Source organism: Loxodonta africana, chromosome 9 (genome assembly GCF_030014295.1).
Source record: "Loxodonta africana isolate mLoxAfr1 chromosome 9, mLoxAfr1.hap2, whole genome shotgun sequence".
NCBI classification, from domain to species: Eukaryota; Metazoa; Chordata; class Mammalia; order Proboscidea; family Elephantidae; genus Loxodonta; species Loxodonta africana.
The window spans coordinates 20,620,958-20,637,122 of record NC_087350.1 but is presented as its reverse complement, the minus strand read 5'-3'; the positions used below and the strand labels follow the sequence as shown (position 1 = coordinate 20,637,122).

The following is a 16,165-nucleotide window of genomic DNA, read 5'->3' as shown; positions in this document are numbered from 1 at the left end:
GTAGCCTGCACACTATTTGCCCATAAAGAAAAATGGAAGGCAAGTTCTAATATATTTTGTGTATGAATAATTTGCTTACAGTTATAATTAACTTTTTCAGTTAAGATCCTGAGCACACTGATGCCAAGTAAGAACTTTGTAATTATAATACTTAAAATATGGTGTCTCCACTTACATACTTAGTATAGAAAATTAAAAATATACAGAAAAGTGCCAACAATAAAATAACTTTAGATTAAATGATTGCAAACATTTTTTTTTGCATTTCCCTCCAGTGTTTAAAATCTGTATATTTAATACCTATTATCAGTTCAAAATTGTCATCATAGCATATAACAATTTTGTATTCTTTTTTTACTCATAGTATATCTTTGACATTTTTTAGGTTATTAAGTATTTTTCAAAAATATTTTAATGTCTGCGTAAAGTTTTGTTGTATGACTATGTCAGAATTTAATATTTGTATATTACTAGACATTTTTATTTCCAGGTTTTTTTTTCATATTATAAAAAAATTTCATTAAATTCCTAATGAAAGATTTTGTCTAAAATTAGAATTATTGAACATGTTTAAGGCTGTTGATACATCTCCCAGGTTGGTTTCCAGAAAGGTTGTACCAATTTACGCACCCATCCGTAGTTATGAGGGTCCACATTTCCTAGAACTTTGATTCTCTGATCGACAAGAGAAGATGTCTCTTTAGTTTGCATTACTTTGCTTATCAGTGAATTTCACATGTCCTTAGATGCCTTTTGACTGTTTTCATTTCCTTGCCCATTTTTATGCTGAAATTTTAGTGACTGTTTAAGAAACTTTGTTTTTTAATTTAACGAGCTTTTTACAGACAAGGAGCCCTGATGGCGCAGTGGTTAAGAGCTCAGCTGTTAACCAAAAGGTCTGCAGTTCAAATCCATCAGCTGCTCCTTGAAAACCCTAGGGGATAGTTCTACTCTGTCATATAGGGTTGCTAAGAGTTGGAATCGACTCCACAGCAAAGAGTTTTTACAAATAAAAACATTAATCTCTCGTTATACTTATGGAAAGTATTTTGCCTCATTTTTAGTATGCCTTTAAAATTTTTATGCTGTTTCTGATCTATAGGAGATTTTAGTTTTTATGTAGTCAAATCTGTCAGATTTTTCTGCGATAATCTTTCTTTGCTATGAAATGTACTGCTTTGTTATAATATTTGTATAGTTTAATTTTTATAATTTAACTCTTAATCTGTCTGTAATTTATTTTGGTCACGGTTGTGAAATGAGGACTCACCACAACATTTTTTTACAAAAAAGAAGCCAGTTGTTCCAAGATCATTTATTGAAGCTTTTCTGATTTGTGATACCAAAACCAAAAATACTGAACCCATTGTTGTCGAGCTGATTCTGACTCAACCACTGGTCTAATTTCCGTCACTATGAGTCAGATGTGACTCTACAGCAACAAGTTGTGGGTTTATATATTCATGTAAATGGACTTATTCGGCGTGTAGTCTTTTGTACCTGGCTTCTTTTGCTTAGCATATGTTTGTGAGATTCAACCATATTGTTGCTGGTGTCAGTGGTTTCTCTATTTTCTATTGAATGAATAGTAGTCAGTCAGTCCACTGTAGGAATGAACCAGTTTGTTTATCCATTTACCTGCTGGTGGATGTTGGGATTGTATTTGGCCATTCTGAAAAATATGCTGCGAATATAGATTTTTATTCCTCTTGGATAAATACCTAAGAGTGGAATTACTGGTTCATATGATAAATGGACATTTAACTGTATAAGAATCTGCCACACTATTTCCAAAGTGGTTGTATCATTTTGTGTTCCCACAGACAAGGTATGAGAGTTCCAGGTGCTGTATACATCCTTGTAGACACTTAGTATTGTCAGTCCTTTTAGTTTAAGCCATCTAACTGGTTGTGAAACACCATCTCATTGTGTTTGCAGTTTGCTTTTCCCTGACAACTAACGATGTTTGCACCTTTTCATGTGCTTATTACACTTTCTTATATCGCCCTTTGAAAAGCATCTCTTTAAATCATTTATTCGTTTTTATAAAGTGTGGGTGTTTTTTGTGTCATTTTATTATTGGGCTCTAGGAGTATATACTCTAGATATAAGTCTTCTGTCAGATATATGTATTGCAAATATATTATCCCAGTCTATATGGCTCTCCTTTTATTTTTTTATTTATACTCTATACCACTGATTTTCCATAGTGACGTTTTTGTTGTTTGCTGATTTCATCACAGAGTTAAATTATGTTGCTACAACATTAGTTTCCTTGCAATCCTTCATTATCTTTTTTATCCTTTACTTTGCTATCATTTGATCTCATCCTGTTATACTTCTGTTTCGGCCTGTTATCTTCTCATGGTTTTTTACTATTATTTCATAAAAAAAAAATTATTTCATAGATGTTATATATTCTTGTATCATAATGGGAATGCCAGTGTCCTAAATTTATCTTCTGGTTTCTGTAGTAAATTGATTTCAGAGGCTTGCTCTTCCTTAGAGTCTTTAGAATGATGCTTTTCTTCACCTTTATTCTGCACAGGTGTTTTGCCCCCAGTGCTGGTGGCTTTCCTCTTTGGTGTGAACTGATTAAGGGTAAAATGTGTAGATTTCCCTCTGCTCCATTTCCTGTCCACTTGTGTGTTGACCGAATTCCCCTGTCAGCTCAGCAGAGGAAAGGTTAGCTGACATACATGGCTCCCTAACCAGGCTCTGGGGTCTCGTTGGCAATTATCTAGTGAAGTTCTGCTAGGCTCACCGTCCCTACTTGGTCCCCTGATATGCTGAATTGATTGAGCACATGAAACACTAAGATCTCAAGCAGGCCGTGCTCCCTGGCCTCCTTTAGCCCCCACTTCTGCCAATAGCCATTTTCTTTTGATAACTAAGCCAGTTGCCATGGAGTGTATTACAACTCATGGAAACTCCATGTGTGTCAGTGTAGAACTGTGCTCCATTGGGTTTTCAGTGGCTGATTTTTTGGGATGTAGATTGCCAGGCCTTTCTCCCTAGGTACCTCTAGGTGGGCTTGAACTGCCAACCTTTCGGTGTACAGCCAAGCACAGTAACTGTTTGCACCACCCAGGGACTCCTGTGATAACTACACCTCCCCGAATGAGCGTGGCTCTCCCCAGCCCCACCTCACCAAGTCTACATACTTTCCCATCCATGGTTTGGCCCTGCCTTCAGATGGAGAGGCTTGTGTTTGGCAGGGTTTCTCAAACCTGAGCATTATTTTTCTTTTTAGAGGGGAAAAAAAAAATCTCACAATTTCTCAGGATTTTAAGTTACTTACATGAGAAAGCTATTTTAAAAACTATAAACTTAACTAGATATAAACTCTCTATGTTTACAATTCTCACACGCCTATAACACCAAAGTAAAATTACAATGTAAACACAGACCCAACCACTAAATCAGTAAAAGTCAAATTAGCCACTCACACTTCATATAAAGATTAATATTCTGCTGAGCTTATCTTGTCCCTCACAATGTGAACATGGTACTGACAGCTTCATGCAGGTTCTTTTGGGATCAGTGCACCCGATCCAGTTTTCCTACCACATTTCTTCCATCTGCTGTAAAACTTTTGCTCACACAACATACTGTGATGTCATTGAGACTTGACTTGGCCCAAAGCATCATCCTTGCATTGTTTTCTCATTATCTCTCAGCAATCAACATGGTCTTACTTGTTCCTGTGCAATCGTAGACACCGATACAGATGTGAACTCTGAAATAGTTTGGTGATACTCAGTGACATCTGGACGGTCCAGGGGTCAGCAAGCTAGAGCCTCCAGGCCATATGCAGCGCAGTACCCATTTCTGAAAATAAAGTCTAATTGGAACACAGCCATTGTTTATGGCTGTTTTTGCACTAAAAAAAGAAAAAAAAAAAACCCAAAAAACCAAACCCATTGTCATCGAGTCGATTCCAACTCATAGCGACCCTATAGGACAGAGTAGAGCTGCCCCATAGGGTTTCCAAGGAGCACCTGTTAGATTTGAACTGCCGACCTCTTGGTTAGCAGCTCTTAACCACTATGCTACCAGTGTCACAAAGGCGGTCTGGTCCACAAAGCTTTCATCTGGCTGTTTACAGAAAAAATTCTCTGACCCTGCAATAACTTGTCTGTCTGTCTATCTAAAGATTATCATCAAAAAACAATGCAAGAATTAACTTTAACATTTTTATGGGAAGCTTTCATACCTCCAGGAATGTATCTGTGGACTTTGTTTTCAGAATGAGCAGCTTCAGGCAAAGCTATAATACAGTAGATGTTAACCGGGGTTTGCTTACATTCATATCACTTAGACCGTTGTGTGAATAAACCACGGCTTCACCAGTTTTTTTCACCAGTTCACACTGCAGGAGGACTGAGCTGGAGAAGGAGAAAGAACTCTCTACCTAACATTGCAGAGCCTTCTGCAGCCCACAGCTGGGGTTTCTCAGGACAACCGGGACGCGGTACTCACAAAGCTCCCTGCCAAAATCAAAATGGCTGTTCTGAGGATGGAATAATGTCTACAAGTGTATCTGCACTCCTTAGAGAGAAGGGGTATGTGAATACAAGATGATATTATTTCCTTTCCGAGTCATGTTTTCTAGATTAGCCGATTGGTCTCCTAGGACCTCCGCTCTTTGTACACGGTGCCCTTTAAAACAATGAGCTAGCCTTGAAAACACGAGAGGCAAAACCCAGCCCAGCAAGTCACAGTTTCCATCGCAGTGACACATCGTTCTGATTAGCACATTTGCCGGGCACCAGCTGACTTCCCGAAAGAAACGCGGCACCTGGGAGCCCTGTAATGCAGCGAGGCCGAGAACAGCAACAGAAAGGACAGTGGCCTTGGGCAGGGGACAGAAACCAGAAGGCAGACCTCTGAGTCCTCGCTACACGCGGGAAAGCCTGTCTCCTAGTGATTGTTCCAAAAGGAAAGCTAATGATTTGGACTTCAGTTGATGACTACCCTAAGAATTTTACTCAATTTTTACTCAGTTGTTTTCAGTAGCCGCTGTTCTTTTTTCAAGAAGGCTAAGTCAGGGCCATAGGTTTAGATTAACTTGTTCAACTCCTTTATCATTAAGCTTCGTCAACATAATATCACTTGAGTAGGTAGAAACGTTGTCCTGTGTGTTATCGTCTGCCTGTATTCCCTGCCGCAATATAGCTACACTATTGAGCACAGAGCACAGAAACCCAAAACGCAATATAGTCCTTTGTATACAACAAAAAAAAACCCATACAAACTAGTTGTTGTCAAGCTGATTCTGACTCACGGTGCCCCCATGTGTTTCACGGTAGAACGGTAGTCTGGAGTTTTCATGACTGTGACCTTTTGGAAGCAGATCACCAGGCTTTTCTTCCGAGGTACCTCATGGTAGATTCTAACTGCCAACCTTTCAGTCAGTAGCCAGGCACTTAGCCATTTGCGCCACCCATGGACTCCTTCATATACAATCTGTGCGCAGTTTATTTGCAGAATAAACGCATTCCATGTTACCAGAAGTAATATCTTCATGGAAGAAATATTTAAAACCACTGCTGATTGCGACAAAAGTGATTTGAGGTTTTTTCTTTTTTTAGTTACACTTCTGATTAGAGTTTTTGCCTGTTTTCCATGGCCAGTTGATTTTAAAAGAAAAAAAAAATGGGTGTAGTTCCTGATTATTTCCCCGGTTTGATAATTATTGTTGTTGTTTACTTTTGGAGAGTCTGCTTTTTTTTTTTTTCTGATTTAGTATACTCCTATCTTTTAGGAAAATAAAATGCTTATATTTTCTGTGGGAAACCTCAAGTAAGTGAACAAGGCTGCCTAAATTAAGGTCCTTCCAAATGTAGGAAGAAAAGCTTATGAACTAGTGAAAGGTGTTAAAAACTATACGTGCCCTTGCGTGGGATCTGATTTCATTTTTCTGTGCAAAAGCAAGACTGCAGACATTACTTCATCCTGGGCAAAAGGCTCCTCTCTGGCCTGCCCAATAGACCAGCTCACTGACATTCTTTTTCTCTTGACTTTGTGTGGGAAATACCAGGGAAAAGCCAAGATTTCAGGGGTCCAGACCCTCCTGTGTGCAATTGAAAGCCAAATTTTCTTCCTTCTCAATGGCTCAACATGAGCAATACTATTTAAACGGCTTTCACAGCATGCAACCAGGAATTACGTATAAGGAAATGGTAAATTAAAAGGCATTTAGGAACGGTTATGATGAAGTGTTTTCCCCACAAAGACAGAATGCAAAGTAGAGAAAGCTCCTTGTTCTAGAGCCGAGGAAACTTTATTCTGTGCTGGTACATGCGTGTGTTTTCCAGAGGCAGGGAGTATAAATAAATGCCTTTCTCTTTAGAGAGCCACAGGGGAGTGAGGATTGTGTGTTCTATTCTGTTACACCCACCCAAGCACTCACATAATACCTTGACTTTCTAAATCTGTGTCAGTTAATTCTTTTGTTCTGTGATTTGTCTTCGGCTAGTTCTTGCTTGCCCCCCAGCACTGCACTTAACATACACAGCATACGTGGAAGTCATTATGATGTCTTTTGGACGATGATGAGTCCAGCAGCCATGTGTCTACCAATACTTGTGGCTGTGGATTTTTGTCTTAGACTTGACATTCATGAATTTTGTTGTGTAGGTAAAATAGTAAAGTTTATCTGTGACCATCAGGAGCAATATGATTTGGTGTCCAGTTTACTGATCCATTTTGTACTTAAGTTTGAGGGACACTGAGTCATCTGTATCATTGGTCAGAACAGCCAGTGAGACTTGGAGTAAATAATAAGCCTGGCGTGATGTATTATTCCTGTAGGTATTCCAGAACCTGTGGAAGCGATTGTGCTCTTGGTTCGGTAGGTGGCGCTCTTTTGCCTGGTTGACAAGAATGCTCTTTTGGGCAGTCTCTCCTGGGTCTCCTGTGCCTTAGACAGCACCATGTTGCAGAGGAGGAAACCTGAAGCCCTGCTCTGATGGCATCAGTGGCCGAGAGGTGGTGGCACGACTGGCACATCGCACTGGTTAGGCAGTGCCGGCGCATACCAGCCCAGGGCGTCCTACTGTCTCCTGTGTTCTGGTGCCAGTTACAGCCCTTGAGCAATAGCAGAGAAGAGCTAACAAAGACAGTCACGCCATGAGTATTCAAGAGGGTGGCACTAGCTCATAAAAACCAGAGCGTGTAGACTCAGCGTCTAAGAAGTAGTAAAAGAGAAAGCTGATGTTTGTGAAAGTTCCCCAAACTGGGAGCTTTACTAGACACGCACACACAGTATATCACAGCTCGAAGTATGGAATAATTTGAGCAGGAAGCTCTGAAGTAAAGAATAGTGGATAGAGAAAGAAACAATCTTGAGTAGGAAAGAAACAGGAGCTACAATAGAGTGGAGTAAAGAAAAATAATAGTTAAATAAAAGTATTATTAACCTGATGTTTCTGAATGCCCTGTGTTATTTGAATGCTCCTTGCTTTTTAAAAGACAAGATGGATGCTTTTAATAGGAAGAATTTCCGTGCCTGTTTTCATTTTCAGTGAAAACACTGACTCTTTAAATACAAGAAGTTCTACAAGATGCTTAACTTTACAAAGACGAATACTCTGTTCTCGCCTTTGCAACAGCTTAGTGGTTCTCTGTGTGGTTGTACCTTTAGTAAGTTTATCCAAAATCCGTTGCCACTGAGTCATTTCTGACTTATGGTGACATGTGTTACAGAGTAGAACTGCTTCATAGGATTTTATTGGCTATAATCTTTAGGGAAGCAGATTGCCAGGCCTTTCTTTTGCAGTGCCCCTGAGTGGGTTCGAACCGCCAACTTTTAGGTTAGTAGTCGAGGGCAAACTGCTTATGCCACCCAGAGACCTAGTTTGTCCAAGACTCCGCTAACGATAAGACCACACCTTTCCATAAATCTTGTATTTAATTTACTGCAGCCTGCTGGCACAGGGGTTAAGAGCTCATGCTGCTAACCAAAAGGTCAGCAGTTAGAATCCACCAGCCACTCCTTGGAAACCCTATGGTGCAAGCTCCACTCTGTCTTATGGGGTTGCTAGGAGTTGGAATCAGCTTGATAGCAACAGGTTTGTTTTGGTTTGGAGGCATGACTGATGTGTAAAAACGAGTACAGTGATTTCTTTTTCTCTTTGAATTCTTTTCCTTTTTATAAGAATATTCTCTAAGATAATTAGTAAATATTTTCAAAGGCTTGAGATAAAAAGTTCTCTCTCCCATGAACTGACTACTTTGTTCTTCCTTTTGTCCTCTCTACTGATAGCACCTCCTCCCTTGGAAGACAGAATCTTCGAAGCTATTCTAGGATAGTTTTTAGAGTAGTAAAGGGAAAAAATAATTAATGCAACTGTTTTAGCACTGTTTCGTTACGATAATTATTTTCAAAACTAAATTTTAAACTGTCTCTTATGAGTCACACCAAAAAAAAAAAAAAAACAGTCATCTTTAAGGAAAATTCCAGTCCTGTTTTGGAGATAAAAACGTCTCTTTGGATTTCCAAGCAGCTGCTGTTGTGATTGCATGAACAACGTCTGACACGATGTATACGTCCTAGTGGTGAGAAAGTTGACGCCTAAGAGTTTTTCTGCCTAAATAAGATCCAATTTGGGAGAGTGGTGTAGGGGCTGTAGGAAACTCTGCCTTCTTTCTAGAAGTCCCTGGGTGGGGCAGATGGTTAAGTGCTTGACTACGAGCCGAAAGGTTGGCGGTGCGAACTCCCCCAGAGACATCTCGGGAGACAGGCCCCACGATCTGCTTCTGAAAGTTCACAACCATTGAACACCCCGTGGAGCAGTTCTCCTCTGCACAAATGGGGCCGCCGTGAGTCAGAATCGACTCAATGGCAAGTAACAACAACAAGCCTTTTTAAGGAGGATGGAGGGCAAGCTAGGTGGCCGTTCAAGCCTGCAAAGTTAGGGAGCGCCGTTTCCTCTAGGCCCCTTCCTACCACCTCAGCTCTCTGTTAGTCTTTCTAATGAATTCCAACCTGGCCATGAAATCTTACTGTGATGTGGTGGGCTCCTGGCCTCTGCAGAGGAAAACCTCTGCGTTAATTCAAGTATAGCGTGTTCTATTTTGCATCTGGTGCAGCGAGGGAGTCTAGTGTAAGTGGATTGAATCAAAAAGGAAAATGAAGGCATTCACTGTCTATTTCATCAAGGATGGCTCATTTAAAGTAAACACCATTTAAATAGCCTCCAAATGGCCCATTCTATATGAAGTCATACAGGATGCCCCCTTTGGGCTGTCATTCTTCTTTAAACGGATTGCTTTGTGTGCACTGCTTTTTAATGCCATTCAATCTGAAACCCCATCTGTGGGCCTCATCAGGCCATTGGCTCCAGTGCACATGTGGCAGCCATACCTTCAACCTTCTTTGCCTCTGCCTTCAGAAAGCCAGTCCTAGCAACACGGAGACAGCTGCAAAGACGAGAGCTTGCAGATGGTGATGATGAGGTGATGATGATGATGATGACGACGATGACTAGGACAACAGCAGCTAACGTTTCTTCAACACTTGCTCTGTGCCCATTACTGTGCCTCGTGATTCCTATATATGTTACCTGGTGGCGCAGTGGTTAAGAGCTGGGCTGCTAACCAAAAGGTGGGAAGTTGGAAGTTTAATCCCCACATAATCCTGTGAGGTAGCTACTGTGATCATTTCCTTGTTACAGTTGAGGAAACTGATGCATAGAGAGATTAGGTTGTGGGCCCGAACTGGTAAGCTCAGAGCAGGGATTTGAACCTGGCAATCAGATTACAGAGCCCGAACTCTTAACCAATGGCCATATTCAGGAAAAACAAATCCTCACCAATTCTCTTTGCCTAGAAAAGCAGTTAGGCTTATTCCAAACAACAGACAATCCAGAAATGATTTTTTTTTTTTTTTACCTTTGGAATGCATGTCTTTTCTGGGGCAGTATTTCCACCTCCTGGTCTACATATTATGCAGTCTGATTTGAAGCTGAGGTCAGGTGTTCCCAGAGCAGCTCCCTGTGGCAGGGGGCAGTCTTCAGGCAAGACTGGGCGTGATGGAATAATCCACATACAGACAACCTTCAAAAGAGACGTTTCTACCAGATGGTGATGATAGAAATGTCCTCAGAGTAATGAAGCAATAAACACCTTCCCTAGAGCACTGGAAGCTTCCTGTGATAGTGGCACTGGATTGTAGCCATCACCCAGGATCAGGGCAAAAATCTCAGGGTGGTCAGGCCCTTTTGAGAAGGGTCCAACCCAAGGTCTTTGGGAAGTGGATTTCGGGCTGGTTTTTATTTGGCCAGCTAATGTGTCTGCCCCGATTTGACTGTCACTTGCTATCCAAGAAAGTTTTCTTTGTTTTAAAAGATTGGAGCTTGAAACATTTCATTCCAAATGAGCTCCATTAAGTAGAGGACCTCTAGCAATCTAAAAAAAAAAAAATAAAACATCTTGAGAGCAGTATAGGAGGAGATCATCTTGAGCATTTAAAATATGAATTTGGGTGATATTTTCCGTACATTTCCAAAAATATCTCCATTATTTAATGTCAGATAAGACTGCAGGGGAGCAATGACACCTCTAAAATATTTCTGATGGACTCAGCTCAGGTTCTAATATCACTTTTGGTATCTTACTCCCAAACTCCAGGTTGTTGAAGGTTTCTGACCTTTTTTTTTTTTCAAAACAAAACAAAAACTCCATTTCTCTCCCCTTTGCATCCCTTTGTGGCTTCCCCGTTGCATCCCTTTGTGGCTTCCAGTGCCCCTCCCACATCATCTTGAGGGGACAGACATTCTGATAAGGTGTGGGCATGTGAGGGGGTTGGGCGCCTCTTGTGAATTCCCAGGGACAGTGTGCAGGGATCTCACCAACGCTGATTGCGTTAGCGGTTTTCTCTCTTGGAAGCAGTTTGGTCCCTGCTGTTTCCGAAAGCCTCTTCATGCCTGCTACTAGATGGATGGTACAAGCACCAGGCAGTGAACACCCAGGCCAGAGATTCAATACGAACACAAGGAAAAAGCCTATTGTGCGTAGTGTTTCGTTCTTAGAGGATTCTTACTGGATGGTGCCTGCTCCTTATCTCTAATGTGCCGCTTCCTTCTGATGTATATTTGATCATTCAGTGGTATCTCAGAACCAAAATTTTGTTGTTCTGTTGCGGTTACCTTTTACTTAATTTGATTGATTAGTTTTATTTTTTTATATTAAAAATGCACATATTTAAAGAGCCAGATATCTCTGCCCTCCTCATTTCTCCCTCTCCAGAGGTGCCTCTTTCACCTCTTTTAGCTGACAATTTGATGTTTACCTACATGCCCATCAGTGAGCTGCCCAATTGTTCAGTCTTGGTCTTCCCACTGTGGTCTTTGCTCCCCTACCCCCGTCACACACATGCTGTCTTCTCCACATCCCATCTTCCCAATATAATTAATGCCATAGCTTTGGTTAGATGGATACTCTTCACTTAAATTATTATATCTATATCTATTATTAAAAGCTGAGCCTTGTAGTAAATCTATGATTACCTTATTATTTCTGTACAACACATTAGTATTTCATGGAGTTAATAATTGTCTTCTTGCTTTTTTTTTTTTCCCTAGGGTTCCTATATATTCACCAATCCTAAACTCTTTGAAAGGTGCTTCAATCTCTTTTCAAGACTCTCAGATATGTCAGACTTCCTCTCAGTTTCACCTTCTTGAAGCCGCCTCTCCTGGGGCCCTTTAGCCTTCTCCAATGGGGACGGAGGTGCCCTCTCCATGGAGCACACAGCTGGCCCCTGGGATCTCCCTTCTCCATCATTCTGAAGATTTCCTTTGCTTCTCTCCTGTGTTGGCTCACCTGTCTTCTTCTTCCTTGGTTTACTACCTCTTTTTGAAGTGCACTTTAGGTACTTTAGTAGCTTCCAGAAAATTGGGCATGTGGGAGGTGAATTTTTTTGAAACCCTGCATGTCTGAAAATGTCCTTGTTATATGTGAGTTTTTTTTTTTTCCCTCTCTCTGGAAGCTTGTAGGATCTTGTCTTTGTCCCCAGGGTTCTAAATTTCATAATGATGTATCTCCAGGTGGGTTGATTTTTATCCAGTATGCTGAGACTGTGGGTCTTTACAGTCTGGAAACTCATGTCTCCTTTAGTTTGGTGAAATTTTCTTGAATTTTTAAAGCTGTTTTTAATGGTTTTCTTTGTTGTTGTTGTTTTTCCTGGAGCTTTTTTTTACTCTTTCTGTTACTTGGATCTTGAACCTGACCTGGTCTTCTGTTTTTCCCCTCTCTGCTCCTCTTTGTATCTTTGTTTCTCTCTGTCTATGCTATTCTTCATATAACTCAGACGTGATTAGGTTTAGGATCTACCCTGCATTGGTATGACCTCAACTAATTGATTGATTATGTTACATTAGGTTGCATTATGGGAGGTGATGACATTATGTTTCTTTAGGTGTAACGTAATGGGTGTGTGATCGACTGTTAACCTCAAGGTTGGTAGTTTGGACCCGCCAAGTGGACCCGTAGAGGAAAGGCCTGGTAATCTGCTCCCGTGAAAGTTACAGCCAAGAAAACCCTCTGGGGCAGTTCTACTCGGTAACACACGGGCTGCTGTGAGTTGGATTCGACTCAGCGGCAATGAGTTTGGTTCTTTGTTTTTTGGGTTTTTTTTTTTTTTTTTTTTCCTGAAAAAGCCATTGTGCTTTATTGTGCTTATGCTCCTGTGATCGTGTAAACTCTGTGGAGGTGACTCAGGAGTTTCCTCTTCAGTAGAAAAATATATTTTTAAATTGTGATTTAGATGAAGGTTTACAGAACAAATTAGTTTCTAATTAAACAATTAATGCACGTATTGTTTTGTGACATTGGTTGCCAACCCCACAACATGTCAGCACTCTCTCCTTCTTGGCCTGGGGTTCCCCATTACCAGCTTTGCTGTCCCTTCCTGCCTTCCAGTTCTTTCGCCTAGGCTGCTGTGCTTATTCAGTCTCATGTTGCTTTATGGGCCTGTCTGACCTCTGGCTGAAGGGTGAACCTCAGGAGTGGCTTCAGTACTGAGTTTAAAGGGTGTCTGGCGTCCATAGTCTCTGTTTTCTCCAGTCTCTGCCAGACCAATAAGTCCAGTCTTTTTTTGTGAGTTAGAATTTTGTTCTACATTTTTTTCCAACTCTGCCTGGGACCCTCTATTGTGATCCTTGTCAGAGCAGTCGATGGTGGTAGCTGGGCGCCATCTCGTTGTGGTTTTTAATTGCATTGTATTACTTTACATTAGATCACACCCACAGGTATAGGGATTAGGATTATTAACATATATTCTGGGGGGACACAATTCAATCCATACACTGATCGTAGGGAACCTAAATGTCAGTGTTTTTAGGTTTCTTCTTTTGGACAGGTCAGGTTCCTTCAGTCTCCTGCCTGGAAGTGAAAGACTGGCTGCCAGCATTCTGGGAACCAAGTAAGGGAAGATGGCAGAGGTCGCCACATTCAGTGTGCATATGTTCATCCAATCCCATTCATTTGCCTTCAACTGTGCCATTTCCCCCCAGTCCAGCGGCCCTGTCTTTTGCCCTATTAGGAAGTGCACTTCCAGCTGTTTTCTGGGGTGTGTGTTGGGGGGGGCGGAGGTGATAGTGGGAAAATTGTCCAGGTATGCAGAGTTGGGGAGGCCATCTGATTGCTTCTTGGACAGATGTTCAGCCAGTCCTGCTTAGTTTAGCACCTCTACCACCGCCAGGCCTCTTGGGGCTTCTGGGTTGTCAGATGAGGTAGTTCTTGTCTTTCCCCACCGCTAACTTAGAATTCAGGTCAGCTGTGTCATTCACCGCTTTCCATCTGCTTTCTAGCTTCCTAAATATTGTGGCTGTTGTCTCTTATTATTCCTGTTCTTGTTGATTCGAACCTTAAAAAAAAACCCTTTTACTGTCCTTTAATGGGGTTTTGGGAGGAAGCAAAGGTAGCTTCATGCTTTCAATCTCCCATGTTTACCTGAAAGCCCCGTCATTTCTATTAAATTACTGAACCCCGAAGTATGAAGTTTTTAAAGGCAAAATCCAATGGCCCACGGTAAGTACTCCAAAGTATACTTCAGAGAAAGAATGACTAGACCACAGCCCTTTGATTAAAAGAATTTAGTTTTTCAGGATTATTTCTTTCTAAAAAAAACCTAAGATTTAGCATCAAGATTTAGTTCCTCGCCCACAATTTTTTTCCTTTTCTTCCCTCTCCACGCCCTTCTCCAGTTCTTACTGTGTTGTCTTGCCCAAATTCAAGTTCTTCATGAAGCAATCACAGTGAGGCATCTGGTGGCAGAGAATGAGGTAGTTACAGGAAAGGAAAAAATGAGGAAGGTGGGTGCAGAACAGCGTGTCGCGTCAAACCCATGTCATGCTTTTATCAAGCCCGCTGTGATTATCGCTACCCTCTTCTTCCTGCCTCAGGATCAGAGCAGCAATTCTTTTCAAAGCCGTGGCTTTCCTTCAAGCCTACTAGAAGCTACGTGCATCACTGGATTAGCTCCAACACCACTGAATTTGGCCATCCCTTTAAGGAGGAACATGCCTTCAACTTCGAGATCAGCTATAGAGTTGGATGAAGAGTGGCCACTCTGACTCCAGAAACAGAGAGAATGGCTGTCTCTGGGAGGGGTTTCCAGCAGTTCTGAGCATGCCCTTCAATATTCCTCCTTCAAGTATTTCCTCTAATGACTTCCCAATTTGGATATCATATTTTTTCCTTAAATTTAAGTCTTTGTTTTCTATTTAAAAATTGTTGTGTTCATTAGAGGAGTTCTGTACTGTACTTCTTTGAATCTAAGATGGTAGAATTTCAAGGGATGAATAAATAATGGCCCCTGTTGCCTTTCTGAGCTTAGAATTAGTTGAGAGACAAAGGAGCCAAGCAGATAGATATAAAATCTAACCATTATTATTTATTTTTGCTGGTAAAGCACTCTGAGAATGTTGTGTGATGTCTGTTGGCCAGTATGGGCAGGTTAATATCTTGACCTAGAATTTTACATCTACTCATTGACCAAATTGGACAACCACAGGTTACTCCATGGGTGCTTTATCCTCTAAGACTTAAAGAAAGAATATCTCCTACAAAGGAATTTGTAAGGGGGCTGAAAGAGAGGCCAGGGGTATCACTCTAATGGAAGTTCCTCCTCTTAGGAATGTGAGGCATGGAGAATATGTTCGCTGTAATATAAAGTGATATCAATTCCCCTTAAAACATACCATCAATTTATAGCAGAGACTCAGAAAAAAAAAAATACTGTGTTAGGTTATATGATACATTCAGGGTTTTTTTTATTAATTTTTATTGTGCTTTAAGTGAAAGTTTACAAATCAAGTCAGTCTCTCATACAAAAATTTATATACACCTTGCTATGTATTCCTAATTGCTCACCCTGCAATGAGACAGCACATTCCTTCCCTCCACTCTCCATTTTCGAGTCTATTCAGTCAGCTTCTGGCCCCCTCTGCCCTCTCATCTCTCCTCCAGACAGGAGATGCCAACATAGTCTTATGTGTCTACTTGATCCATGAAGCTCGTTCTTCACCAGTATCATTTTCTATCCCATAGTCTAGTCCAATCTGTGTCTGAAGAGTTGGCTATGGGAATGGTTCCTGTCGTGGGCTAACAGAAGGTCTGGGTTCCATGACCTTCGGGGTAATTCTAGTCTCAGTCAGACCATTAAGTCTGGTCTTTTTATGGGAATATGGGGTCTGCACCCCACTGCTCTCCTGCACCCTCAGGGGTTCTCTGTTATGTTCCCTGTTAGGGAAGTCATTGGTTGTAGCCGGGCACCATCTAGTTCTTCTGGTCTCAGGCTGATGGAGCCTCTGGTTTAGACACATTCAGATTTTAAGAACATTAAAATTATTTTTAAAGTGCCTCCTTAGAATCTAGAGAAGTACTGTGTGGCAAGTTATCAATCATTCATCCCTGTGATAAAGCTTTCTCCAAGATTTGGACAAAGTGGAGAATATACCTAGACTAGGCCGAAAGACCCACTGTACTCCCAGCTCTGTTACAAACTAGTTTGTAGTCTTTGGCTCATTGCACCTCTCTAGACTTGTTTTTCATCTGCTCAGTGAGGAGTGGGGAGCAGCCCAATGTATGGTCAGACAAAGAGGATGGGAGAGGTAAGACCCACAGCTAACTAGTTTCAGAGTTGGAACTAAAGCCT

At 41.2% G+C, this 16,165-nt stretch overlaps 1 protein-coding gene across 21 annotated transcripts in view; it reads left to right on the top strand.

Moving 5' to 3' along the window:
* Nucleotides 1-16,165, top strand: part of AOPEP (aminopeptidase O (putative)) — a 462,828-nt gene that overhangs the window by 75,728 nt on the left and 370,935 nt on the right. The window contains exon 1 of one of the 21 annotated variants that reach the window (XM_023544701.2): nucleotides 4,451-4,565. The exons of the other annotated variants lie outside the window; for them this stretch is intronic. The gene's annotated coding sequence lies outside the window, so the exon portion shown is untranslated. Of the gene's footprint in view, nucleotides 1-4,450; nucleotides 4,566-16,165 lie in introns of those variants that run through there. 21 annotated transcript variants of the gene reach the window in all.